The following is a 13629-nucleotide window of genomic DNA, read 5'->3' as shown; positions in this document are numbered from 1 at the left end:
CAGACAGAAAGTCAACAAGGAAATAGTGGACTTAAATGAAACACTAGACCAGATGGACTTAACAGATATATATAGAACACTCTATCCAAAAACAGCAGAATACACATTCTTCTCAAGTGCACATGGAACATTCTCAAAGACAGACCATATGTTGGGAAACAAGGCAAGCCTCAATAAATTTAAGAAGAATGAAATCATATCCAGCATCTTTTTGAGCCACAATGCTATGAACCTAGAAATCAACTACAAGAAAAAGAGCTAGGAAAGCCACGAATATGTGGAGACTAAACAACATGCTACCGAACAACCATTGGATCAAGACATGGTATATATATACAATGGAATACTACTCCGCCATAGAAAAGGCAAAATTGTCCTGTTGCAACAACATGGATGGACCTTGAGGGTATTATGTTAAGGTCATATTTTAAAGGTCATATTTTAAAAATAATTTAATAATTAAATTAAATTAAAAATAGAAATACCATATGATCCAGCTGTCCCACTAGTGGGTATTTATCCAAAGAACATGAAATCAACAATTCAAGGAGAGTTATGCATCCCTACGTTCATTGCAGCATTATTCATGATAGCCAAGACATGGAAGCAACCCAAGTGCCCATCAACTGATGAATGGATAAAGAAGATGTGGTATATACATACAATGGAATACGACTCAGCTATAAAAAAAAGACAAAATCGGGCCCAGCCTGGTGGCGCAAGGGGTTGGGTGCGCATGCTCCGCTGTGGCAGCCCGGGGTTCGCCGGTTCGGATCCCAGGCGTGCACCAACACACTGCTTGGTGAGCCATGCTGTGGCGGTGTCTCATGTAGGGTGGAGGAAGATGGGCAGGGATGTTAGCCCAGGGCCAGTCTTCCTCAGCAAAAAAAGAGGAGGATTGGCAGATGTTAGCACAGGGCTGATCTCCTCACCAAAAAAAAAAAGACAAAATTGTCCTATTTGCAGCCACATGGATGGACCTTGAGAGTATTGTGTTAAGCAAAATAAGACAGAGAAAGACAAACACCACATGATTTCACTCATATGTGGAAGATAAACAAACACGTGGATAAGAGGAAGAGATTAGTGGTCCCCAGAGGGGAAAGCAGGAGTGGGTGAAAGGGGCACACATGTATGGTGATGGATAAAAACTAGACTATTGGTGGTGAGCACGATAAAGTCTATACAGAAACTGATATATAACAATGTACACCTGAAATTACACAATGCTATAAACCAACATGACCTCAATAAAATAAGGGGGAAAAAAGTAAATTTTAAATCAATACAAAAAGAGAAGAAAAGAAAACCTGTCAACCTAGAGTCCTATATGTAGGGATTCAAAAACTAAAGTAAAATAAGACATTTTTATCCAAAAAAAAGCTGCAAGAATACATCACTAGCAGACCAGTACTACATGAAATATTAAAAGACATCTTTCAAGGAGAAAGAAAATGATGCCCAATGGAAATATGGATCTACAGAAAGAAATGAAGAGCAGAGCGAATGGAAATTTCATAGATAAACTGACAATGTTTTCCTTATTATTTGTCTCTTTTAAAGATAATTGTGCAAGCAAAAATAACAATGTATTACGAAATTTATAACGTGAAAATAAGATGCATGACAACAATAGCACAAAAGCTAGGAGGAGAGGGATGGAAGTACACTCTTGTATGGTTCTTATACATGAAGTGATAAAATATCACTTGAAGGTAGACTGTGATAAGTTAAAGATGTATGCTAACCCTAAACAACCACTAAAGTAACAAAACAAAAAGTTAAATGTAGAAAGTGAGCAAAGGTGATAAAATGTAATCACAAAGAGAGTAGAAAAGATAACAAAAGAAACAAAAACCAGGCAGGACAAATAGTAAACCAACAGCAATGTGGTAGATTTAAATCTAACCATATCAATAATCACTTTAAATGTAAATGGATAAATACCTCAAATAAAAGGCAGAGATTGTCAGGGTGGACACAAAGGTAAGACACAACAACATGCCGCCTACAAGAAACATAATTTAAATAGGAAGACATAAATAGATTTAAAGTAAACAAAGCGTAAAAGATATACCATGCTAACAGCAATCAAAGAAAGCTAGAATTAATTAATATCAGACAAAGTAGATTTCAGAGCAACAAATATTAGGAACAAAGGAAATCATTTCAACACCATAAAGGGATCAATTCTTTAGAGGGTCAAACCAATCCTAAACATTTATGCACCTAATAAGAGCCAAGAAATGCATGAAACAAAAACCAATAGACCCTCAAAGAGAAATAGGGAATCCACAGTTATAGCCATAGATTTCAATATCCGTCTTTCAATAAGTGACAGAACCAGTAGACAAAATCAGCAAAGATATAGGAGACTCAACACCACTATCAACCAGCTTGACCCGATGAACATCACCATAATGACATGTGCGAATGCACATTCTTTTTAGGTGAACACAGATCATTTACCAATATAGACCCATATTCTAAGTCATAAAATAAATCTCGAATTTTAAAAGATTCAAAATTATACAAAGTATATTTTCTGATCACAATGAAGTTACAACAGAAATCAAGGGGCACGCCTGATGGCATGGTGGTTAAGTTTGAGTGCTCTGCTTAGGCAGCCCAGGGTTCACAGGTTTAGATCCCAGGCTCAGAACTATGCACCGCTTGTCAAGCCAGGCTGTGGCAGGCGTCCCAAATACAAAGTAGAGGAAGATGGGCATGGATGTTAGCCCAGGGACAATCTTCCTCAGCAAAAAGAGGAGGATTGGCACAGATGTTAGCTCAAGGGATAGTCTTCCTCACCAAAGAAAAAAAAGAAAGAAATTAATAATATAGAAATAGCTCTGGAAAATCTCCAAATATTTGGAAGTTAAATAACACACTTCCAGGTAATCCATGGTCTATGGATACAACACCCTGGACGTGCCTCAAAACACACTGAGCAGAAGCCAGAGACAAGAGGGGATGCCCTGTGGTTCCATTTATGTCACACTCTAGGAAAAACAAAATTGATCTATGGAGAAAAGTGTCAGAACAGTGGCTGCCTTGATGTGGGGGATCAGGGGTCGACTGGGAAGAGGCAGGTGGGATATTCCTGGGGTGAAGGAAGCTTGTATCTTGATGAGCTGGGGGCTCCGTGCACGTATGAATTCATCAACACTCATCAAACTTAACAGTAAGGTCTGTGCACTTTACTGTGTAAATTACATCAACAAAGAAGTTCAGAAAAGGACATATAAAGAGCTCCTGCAAATCAATAAGGAAAAGACGATCTGTGGGAGATATGGCAACACACACAGGCATCTCACAGAAGCAGAGGCCACGCTGATTCTACACAGATTAGAGGAGCAGGGAAAACAAATGCACCACAGGAGATGCTGATTTTACCCACTAAATCGTCCAAGATTAAGAATTCCCCCCACTTCCTGGTGGAGGAGATGAAGCTCAATGGTAGGAGTGTAATCAGTGGAGCCGCTTTGGGGAGAGAACTGGGCATTTTCTTGTCAAGTTCAACCTGGCGTCCCCGAGCCCAGCTGCGGCTGGAAGAGAAACGCTGGTGCATGGCGACCAGGAGCTATGCACAGAGAACAAGCCAGGAATTGTGAGGCAGTCACACCAGGGAACGTCATACAGGTGTCAAAACAGATCAGCTGCGGAGAGGAGCAAGCACCCAGTAACAGCAAAGCGAGACCCAGAAGACGGCACAGAGCACACGCCCTCCGTCACCAGGTTTGACACAAGCAGCACGAAGCAATGCCTCATCTACACTTAGGATGCCTTAAGCAGCAGGGACCCAGGAGTGGTCCCTCTGCGAGGGGAGCGCGGGGTGGGAGAGGGAAGGAGCTGAGATCTCTCGTCAGCGATTGTCTGTCTTGTGTGGAGAGTAGGTTTACAAGTGTTCCTCACATTATTTTATAACTAAATGAATAACAAACGTCACGCGTGGAAAGACACGAAAGGAAGCGGGTGATCTGAAAGCTGCTGGGTAGCGCTGACTCCCCCTTGAACCCCAGGGGGAGGGCTTTGAGGCCGGGAGGGGCCAGGGCACCCGGAGGGCAGGTAACGTGCAGAGCGCTGTTTGCCGCTGAGGAGAAAGCGGGGAGGCCCCGAGCTGAGCGCCCCGTTACCCCTTCCCTCCAGGGACCCTGCAGCGCGCCTCCAGGAAGAGCTCGAGAGGCCCGCAGGGGTGAGAGTTTGCAGTTAGAGTCCTCCAGACTCGGAGCAGAAGACGGGGGTGGGGACAAGGCCACTAAGGAGCCCCATAAAAGCCACCTGGGTCCAGAGGCGGCGGGGACCTGGTGAGATGCGCCGTGCTCCCCACAGACCTCGGCTCAGAGACATGCAGGGACCCGGCCGAGGCCCCGCACCTTCTGTGAGGGGAGGTTCTGCTCGCCGGGACCTTGGTCTTGAGGCAAAGGGCCTGGAGAGGCCACGAGGACAGCACCTTCCGGGGCTCCACACACGGGCTCCTGAGCCCCAGCCCTGATGCCCTGAGCCCGGCGCCCTCAGCCTGGGGGTCCAAGCTGGCCCCACTGACCGAGCTCCAGCAGGCCCTTCCTGCTGCTTTGCTGACAGGTCTCACATCGCCAGGGATCTGGGGGACAGTCTTCAGTCCCCTGTGCACCCTGGCCTGTGCCCCCACCAGCTCTGAGCATCCCCGCGGCACCCCTTCCGCAGCCCCCTCCCCGCAGGGCTGAGCGCGTCGCTGGCAGTGGGGTCTCCGGAGCCCCCAGCTCACCCAGCGAGTTCCCCTTCCCAGGTGAGCCCGGAGCAGCCGCCAACTCAACCCGCGCCGTGGGAGGAGGGCAAATCATAGACGCAACAGACGTGGGATCACCCAAGAATTACACTCTCCAAGGCAATCTCCCTCCGCCTTCAGTGCGACTCCTGGCGGTGCTCCACAGACCACGAGAGCGGCGTGCTGGGGAGGCCCTGAGGCCCCACCTCCTCCAGGAGGAACTGGAAAGCCCGAGGAGCCCCTGGCCCGCCCGCGTGGGGCCCTGTCCCAGCCCGCCCGATGTCGGCCATCCCTCAGAGACCGACGCCAGGGATGTTCTAGCACAAAATTCCAAACAGCGCGACCTCTCAGAGGCTCTGAGTGGACCACTTCCATCCATCCCCCAATGGCCACTTTGCTGCTCAGAAAACACAAGATAAAGAAGTCAGGCTGGCTCAAGGCCAGGTCCGCGTGGGGTCATCAAAGGTGGGGATGAGCATCCCTCCCCTCCGCAAACCCCCTGGCCCAGGCTTTGCTCACCCCTGGACAGCCCGCTGGACATCTGATAGAAGTGGTGTCCTTCCCGCGGCATGAGGGGCCCCTGACCAGAGAGCAGCATGAAGGAGCAGTCCCCCGGGGGCCCACACGGATGAGGCCAGGGAAGTGCCCGGGACACAGCCCGAGAAGGCACACCAAGCAGAATGGGTATTCTCTCGTGCCGTGTGTGTGTGCGCGCACCTGGGTGTGTGTGTGTATGTGCACCTGTGTGTATGTATGTGCGTGCACCTGGGTGCATGGGGGTTTGTGCCCGTATATGTGTGTGCACTAGTATGTATGTGTGTGTGCATGCACCTGGGTGTGTGTGCACCTTGGGTATGTGTGCATGCAGCTCTGTGTGTGTGCACCTGGGTGGATGTGGGTGTGTGCACCTATGTGTGTCTGTATGCACCTGCATGTGTGGCACCTGGGTGGATGAGGGGGTGTGCTACACACACCTGGCCATGTACCTTTGTGTTGGGCACAGAAGAGTGTGCAACTGAGAATGTCTATGTGAGTGTGCACATAAGAAGGGGTAGCTGCACAGACTGGTGGGTGTGAGCCCTAAGCCCCTTTGCCAACGTTAGCTCTGAGTAACTATGTGTGTTGATGGAGGGGTGGGGACCACAGGGAAGCAGTGTGGCACCTCTGAGACCCCTCTGAGGAGGGTTAGAGTACACTCACCCAGCTCTCACAACCCGGCCATGCTGCTCAGCAAAGCAGAAGGCCTGGCCCATCACACACCACACCCGTGTCTCTCTGCCCTTCCAGGGTGCTCACAAGTGACCCTCCCCCCACCACGGAGGGCCATGAGCAACTCCACCAAGATCACGGTGACAGAGTTCATCTTGCTGGGCTCCCCAGAGCTGTGCCACCTGCGAGGGCTGCTGTTCGGGTCATTCCTCACCATCTACGTGGTGACCATCCTGGAAAGCCTGGTCATCATGGTGACCGTCCGAGCCAGCCGTCAACTGCACACGCCCATGTACTTCTTCCTAGCCAAACTTTCGGTGCTGGAGACCCTCTATACCTAGGTCACCGTCCCCAAGCTGCTGGCTGGCCTCCTGGTATTGGCAAGGACCATCTCCTTCTCTGGATGCCTCACCCAGCTGTTCCTTGTCTTCTCTCTGGGCTCCTCTGAGTGCTTCCTCCTGGCCACCATGGCCTGTGACTGGTACCTGGCCATCTGTCGCCGCTGCACTACCGGCCATCATGGACTCGAGGCTCTGCCTGCACCTGGCCCTCAGTGCCTGGCTTCCTGGCCTCCTTTGTGTCCATAGCTCTCATCTCCCGCCTCAGGTTCTGTGGCCCCAATGTCCTAAACGACGACTTCTGTGACATATCACCCCTACTGCAGCTCTCCTGCTCTGACACCACCACCGTCGAAGTGTCGGACTTTGTAGCAGCGCTGGCTGTGCTCTCCACCTCCCTGCTGGTGACCATGGTATCCTATGGCCACATCCTGGCCACAGTGCTGAGGATGCCAAGGGGGGCCAGCCACCAGAAGGCCTTCTCCACCTGTGCCTCCCACCTGGTGGTGGTGGCCATCCTCTGCACCACCACCATCTTCATGTACGCCCGGCCTCACGCCATCAGCTCCTTCGACCTCAACAAGCTGGTGTCCATGGTCTACTCGGTGGTGACCCCACTGCTCAACCCCATCATCTACTGCCTGCAGAACCGCGACATCAGGGAGGCACTGGCCAGATTCCTCCGGGCCCCTGGCCCCTCCTGAGCACCAGTTGCAGGAGGAAGAACTTCCAGATCCCTCCCCTCTTATCTGCTCATGGTCACTGGCCCACCACCAGGCAGGCCACGGCTCCTTCTCACCAGCACAGCAGCAATGTCCTCTATCTCCACTTCACCTGAGAAGGAGCTGCCAAGAGCACCGAGTGGCCACAAGAGCAGCTGAAGGAGCAGCAGAAATGCCAAAGGCTCCAGCCTCTCCCAGGGAGCATCAGCACCAGAGCAGTGGACAGCTCCTCAGCTCCCAGCAGTGCCCTCAGCCCGCAAGAGCTCACTTCCCAGCTCACAGGAAGGTCCCTCTCAATGGTCACTCCCCACCACCTGGGATCTGGCCAGTTTCTGTGGTGGCCACCCCTCTGCCTGGCCCTCCTGGACCCTGTGTGCCCTGTCCCTGAGCCCACTGGGATGGCCTCCTTTGCCTGAGGTCCCAGGTCCTCAGAGCAGACCCTGCAACCAACCTCAGCCAGCTGGACGGTAGACTAAGCAAGTCCAGGCAGCACCATCAGCCACACACTTGCCACCTTTCCCCAGAAACGAGAAAGTCGCTTTATTTAAAACCTGATGGGTCTAATGAATAGATGGCATTCCTGCTTTTTCTGTCTTTTCTCTCCCCTCTGATGCTTGGGGGCAGAAATTGGGCTAATCCTGCTCTTCCCTTCTTATTGGGCCATTGTCACTGCTCAGGGCAAGCACTTCTCTCACTCAATTTCATGGTTTTTCCACACTCCAATCCCAGTCCCTTCACCACAGCCACCATGTAATAGGTTTGTGTATGTCCTTGGAGATGCATGTACATTATCGACAGATGGGTCATGTGCTTTGTGTGAGAGTCTTAAAGTCTCGTAAATGATTTTGCCCTGTAAATCTTCTCTTTCTTACTATTTTGCTTTATGTATTTTGAGGTCTTGTCATTAGGTGCATGAAATTTACAATTGTTTCATCATCTTGGTAAATTAAACCTTTTATCATTATGCAGTGTTACTCTTTGTATCTAGTAATGCTTTATGCCTTAATCTGTAAGGCTTAAAGTCTAGTTTGTCTGACAATATAGCTACGTCAGCTTCCTTTTCATTAGTGTTTATTTGTATAATATATATTTTTTATCTGTGCTGGTTATTAATCTGTTGCCTCTCAGCTTCTAACCCCCCTTCTATTGTCAGCTCTGTGATGCTGTAACTGGAACTCTGCAAACCACATTTCTGCTTTGGCAGCTGCTCCCTGCTTCTGTTGAGAAGTCAGCTGTTGGTCTTATTTTTACTCTTTTTAGGTAATTGAGTTTCCCACATTTCTGGAAGCTTTTAGGACCTTTATGTGTTTGGTTTCCAGAGTATGCGTCTCTCTGGATTTGTCATGCTTGGAGTCTGTAATACTTCTAGAATTTGCGACTTGCTTTCTCTCATCAGTTTTTGAAAATTATCACCATTGTTTCCTCACACACTGCATCTGCCTCATTCTTTCCCTCCTCTCCTTCTGGTTCCAAATGTACGTGTACATCAGACCTCTTTGTAGCATCCCCCATGCCTCCTAGCAGCCTGTTCTGTCCGCTGTATGATTATTTTCTACCTGTACTCTCTTCTGGATATTTTCTTCTGATCTTCCGTTACTAATTCTCTCTAGCCATATCTAATCTTCTGTGTTTTTAAATGTATTTTTTTAGTTATACATTTCCTTTTGGCTCTTCTTACAGTTTCCCATTCTCTATCAAAATTCCCAACTTGTTTTATTCCTGCTGACATGAACAAGCTCCCACAAGAGTCTGTTAGTGATGCCCTTGTTGTCTTGTACTGGTCTCTCTGTTCCTTGCCAAGACTTGTTTTATCACCGTGGCTTTTCCACAACATCTTCATATCTGACGGGGTGAGCCCCTCTTCTTTTTCAAAATTAGTTATTAGACCTTTATTTTTCCATATGAACTTTAGAACCCTTGAGTTCTGTATTAGTCCACTAGGGCTGCCATAACAAAGTCCCCACACCAGGGGCTTAAACAACAGACATTCATTTTCTCACAGTCCTGGAGGCTGGAAACCGGAGACAAGGTGTCACAGGGTTGGCTCCTCCTGAGGCCTCTCTCCTTGGTGTGTAGACACCGTCTTCTCCCTGTGTCTTCACATGGTCGTCCCTCTGTGAGTGTGTATGTCCTAATCTCCTTTTCTTATAAGGACACCAGTCAAATTGGATTGGGGCTCACTCCAATATCTTCATTTTGGGGTGAAGATATTACCTCTTAATTACCTCTTTACACTATCTCCAAATACAGTCACATTCTGAGGTCTTGGGGGTCAGGACTCCGACATATGAATGGAGGGGAGAGATACAATTCACAGTTCAGCCTATGACAGGTTCTTTTAAAAATTATGCTGAGATTTTTATTGGAATTTCATTGAATTTATGGAATAATTTGTGGAGAATTTTCACACAAAATAGTGTGAATTTCACACAAAATATTAAGTTGTGCTATCCTTGTTTATGCCTCCATTTATACAGATCTTTTATGTTCTTTAATAATTTTTTTTTCACCATAGAGATCTTTTGCATTGTGGAAGGTTTTTTAGAGTGTTGATTGCTACTGTGAATGGCATTTTATTTTATATTTTCTAGCTATTTCTTGTTCTGGTAGAGAAATTTGATTTTATCAAGTCCAAGATACACATGTGGCTGAAAGTCGGAGCATCCAGGTGGCAGTCACTGAGACGAACAGGGACAGGAGGTCAGGCGGTGGCAGTGCAGGGGCAGTGGAGCAGCCTGGCTGTGCGTCCGGCCTAGGTCTGCCCTTCTTCCCCCTACTCAGCCTGCGTGTTCAGCACCTGCAGTCTGCAGATGGCAGCAGCAACTCCCGGCTCCAAGTCCACAACCCAGGAAACGATCATGCAAGTTCTGCATAGCCCCCTTTTTGGGGGGCAAAAGCTCCCCCAGGCCCCGTCCCCAGTTCCCCAGCTGCAGGTTGTGCTCAGCGTCTGTGGGTTGGGAGTAAGTGTCAGGGCCGCCAGTGTGCAGAGTCAGCCGCTTCCTCAATGCATCGTTTTCTTCTTCTTAGCCATTCTGCCAATACCTTGATACAGAAGAGGTGAGGGTGGGCCATCTGTTCTTGTTCATATTTTTGAAGGAAGTGCATTTAAAGGCTCTCCACTAAGTATAATATCTGCTGAGGTTTTTGAACTATGGCCTTTATCAAGGAAGAAATTCACTTCTACGACTAGTCTCCTTGGCATTTTTCCTCCACAAATGAGTGTTGATTGAAATCAAATGCTCTGATGATGGCGATCACATCACAATCTACAAATGTATCAAATCAACATGTACACTTGAAATCTGCACAATGTTATATGTCAATATAGTTCAATTTAAAAAACTTAAAAATAAAGTAATAAGGAAATCAAATGCCTTGTCTTCCTCTCTGGAGAAGATCACAAGTATTTTCTCCTTGTGCACTAGCGAGTGAAGCACATCGACGTGTTTCGTGGCAGGAACCCCCTGCGCTGAGCTGGCCTCACGTGACGCTCTCTGATGTGCCGTTGGGTTCACTGTGCTCATGTTTCATGTAGAATTTCATGTTGATATTCAAACATGAAATAGTCTAAATTATGTCTTGTACTCCCTCATGAATCTTAGGACATGAGGTTTAGGGTTTCACAAAGTCGGCGGGGGCCTCGTCCTATTTGGTGTCACTGGTTCTCCTTCGTCTCTGCTCTCAGAGCCCAGAAGCTGATCCTCTAGTGAAACCGGCAAACAGGCACTGATGATTCAGTAGCTGGGAACTAAAATTTTTTTTCTTTTTCCTTTTTGCAATTACTGATTGTAGCTTGTAGTTGTTCCCCCGCCCAGTGTTAACTGTGCTGTTTAGGCAACATGCTATCGGACTCCACTAGGTCCCTACAGATCATGTCTCCTTGAAGCCGGGGTCACCATGGTAATGGGTGTTTCAGCTGTTTTTCAGGAATTAGGACCCCCTTGTCCACTTCAGGCAGGTTGAGACAAGCCTGCACAACGGGCCAGTGCAGATGTCTGATAGGCGACCTTTAGACAACAAGAGGCTAAAAACTCCACCCTCAGGTCATGCCAACGCCGCCATTTTGTGAACATGCATCCTATGAAGAGGCGTGAAGTCTGACTACGCTTGCTCACCTCTCCTCACCTCCAATCATCTATCTGCACACTTCAGACCATCTTGCACCCTCCCCATAAACATCCCTGAGCCCTATTTTCAGGGAGGCGGATTTGAGACTCATTCTCCCACTTCCTCACTTGGCTGCCTTGTGATTAAACCCTCTCTCTCTGCAATCTCGTCGTCTCGGTGTTTGCCTTTCCGGGCGACAGGCAAAAATGAACCTGGTTCGGTAACACTAGGTCGAGGCCCTTTTCTCTCAGCCGTCTCTTGGCTGTTCATCCAGAGATTTCCTTAACTTGATAATTCAATTATTCTGTTGGTTTTTTTGCCATCTTGTTTTTTCAAAAGTTCTTTCTTAGTCTCTATCTATTCATTTTTCACAGCATCCTGCTCTTATATAAATATATTATCTCCCCCAGTCTTTCTGCGTCTATAAATTGGAGTATTTTCTTAATGTTTGCATTTTAGGTTTTCCTCTGATTCCTCAGACCTCCTGACCTGTTTTTCTTTTTCTCTGTGTCTTCACCTTGTTCTTTATCTGCCATGATGCAGCTCTCCCTGAACGTCTGATAAACACCCCTTGTCGTTCGTACTTTAAAACACAGCAGCGGGAATGCTGCCTGGGAGTTCGGGGCGGGGGGGGACCTTTACAACAAGGGGCAGGGAACTAGCCGTCGGCTGGGAGCCTTCTAATTGCAGGTAACCGAGAGCACGTATCTAAACAAGGTCCACAGCGCTGGCTCTGGCACTGCCTGACCCAGGAAACCCAGCTGGGCCAGGACCCACCTCTCTTCCCCTCGGTCCTGCCCCCCGTGGCGGCTTCTCTCAGGTTCTGTGGGACAGCTCCACATGTGAGGCAGCTCCACACTCAGCCTCACGCCTCCAGAGTCACCAGAGGAGAGGGGCATCTCCCAGGAGCTCAGACTGCAGTCCTCAGCCTGCACTGGGAGGAACCACATGGCATGTCACGTCCCCTCACAGGGCCAGGGGCGGGGGCAGTCACAGCCAGACCCCATGGGCCAAAAATAAGAGGAGGCTGGCTCCCCGGGGGACACATACAGACTCCTGGACCAGAACAAAGGGAAACGGACGCTGAGGGGCAGAAGCAGCAGCTGTCCACTGCAGGCCCCAACACCGACGCCAAGGCACCCAGCTCGTTCTGATTTCTTCAGAGAAACCTCTTTGTTTCCTTGGGGTGAGCAACTTGCTGGACGCTGCTCTGTGCGTGGGACCAGGGAGGGGCTCAACCAGAGAATGCAAACCTTGGGTGACCCCCATTTCTGCCCTCACTTCTCTGGGCCAACCATCATCACATTCCCAAGTCCCGAGGCCAGGCACTCTCTCCTTAGCCGCTGCCCTCTGTTCCAGGTGGACTCCTCCTGCGCCCAATGAGCCAGCACCCTCCTCTGAATCTCCTGAGGGCCCCTCCCCTTCTCCTTGCAAACTTAATTACTGTGATTTTCATCAGGCCTCAGAAGGGAAGGGAGCTGGGTGGACCTAGAGCCAACAGACCCGTCTCACTTTCAAATACCAGTTTTTTCCAGTCCTTTCTTGCCAGGGGTTCAAAAAACACTGTTGTCGTGTCTCAACCAGAGAGGCTAAGATACAAGGACCTCCCTCACCGATCCTTAACAGTAGTTATACTTTAAAAGAATAAGCTTGGTTTCTATTCCCACAATGCTTCCTTCTGAATTATCCAGAAAGTTAGAAGACAGAAACATGTTTATTCATCAAATGTTTGCTGGGCCTCCCATGTGGTTGCCTAAGTTCAGGGAAAACAAGGAGTCACCACGCGGGCCCTGAACTCACGGCCAAGTGCCCGCAGCCAAGAAGTCACAGGGAGGCGCCAGCCGACTCTGGGGTGCAGCAGACCAGGGGTCTGGCTGGGAGAGGCCGCCAGCCCAGGAAGCATTTGAAACGGAGAGGGCGTGAGGTCGCCCAGGAGCACGTGAGGAATGGCGGTTCTAGGGGATGGTGAGGATCTGACCGAAGCTGAGAGAGAGCATATCACATGAAACAATCTTGTGCCGTCAGGGAGGGCCGGGTGTCCACTCCTAAAACCATCAAGAAGGCCTGGTGTCCCCACGTGCAGTGGCTGGGATGAAGGCCTAGTGTCCACGGGGGCGCGGGGGGAGGTCCCAGAGGCGAGACAAACATTTCAAGAAGGGATCCCAGAGTCCAATCCGGCAGCAACTGGGTTGGCTTGGGCAGTGGGGTTACAGGTGACCTTGCCATGGAGTGGCCCCCTGGAGGGATGTGAACAGCCGGCACTGCAGGGCAGGAGGAGTGGGGCCCAGAGCCCCTTTCCCAGCTCTGGGAAGGGGGCCTGCTGCCCCAGGACTCCAGCCTGTGGGGATCTGGACAGCCGTCTTGTCCTCTCTGGGCCTCTGAATGCAGAGCGCTGGACACCACGATCTGGAGCTCAGGGTCTGACACGGCATTCCGTGGTCCCTGCGTCTGGGACACAGCCACCTGGGGCAGGGATGAAGATGACGGATGGGGGAGGGTGGGGTGG

At 49.4% G+C, this 13629-nt stretch overlaps 1 pseudogene; it reads left to right on the top strand.

The window, feature by feature from the left end:
- The first annotated feature begins 3383 nt into the window (after positions 1 to 3383).
- Positions 3384 to 6998, top strand: LOC131407645 (olfactory receptor 6B1-like; annotated as a pseudogene).
- Positions 6999 to 13629: the final 6631 nt, after the last annotated feature.

Source organism: Diceros bicornis, chromosome 6, assembly GCF_020826845.1.
Source record: "Diceros bicornis minor isolate mBicDic1 chromosome 6, mDicBic1.mat.cur, whole genome shotgun sequence".
NCBI lineage: Eukaryota > Metazoa > Chordata > Mammalia > Perissodactyla > Rhinocerotidae > Diceros > Diceros bicornis.
The sequence above is the reverse complement of the archived record's forward strand: the minus strand, read 5'-3'. Positions and strand labels throughout refer to the sequence as shown.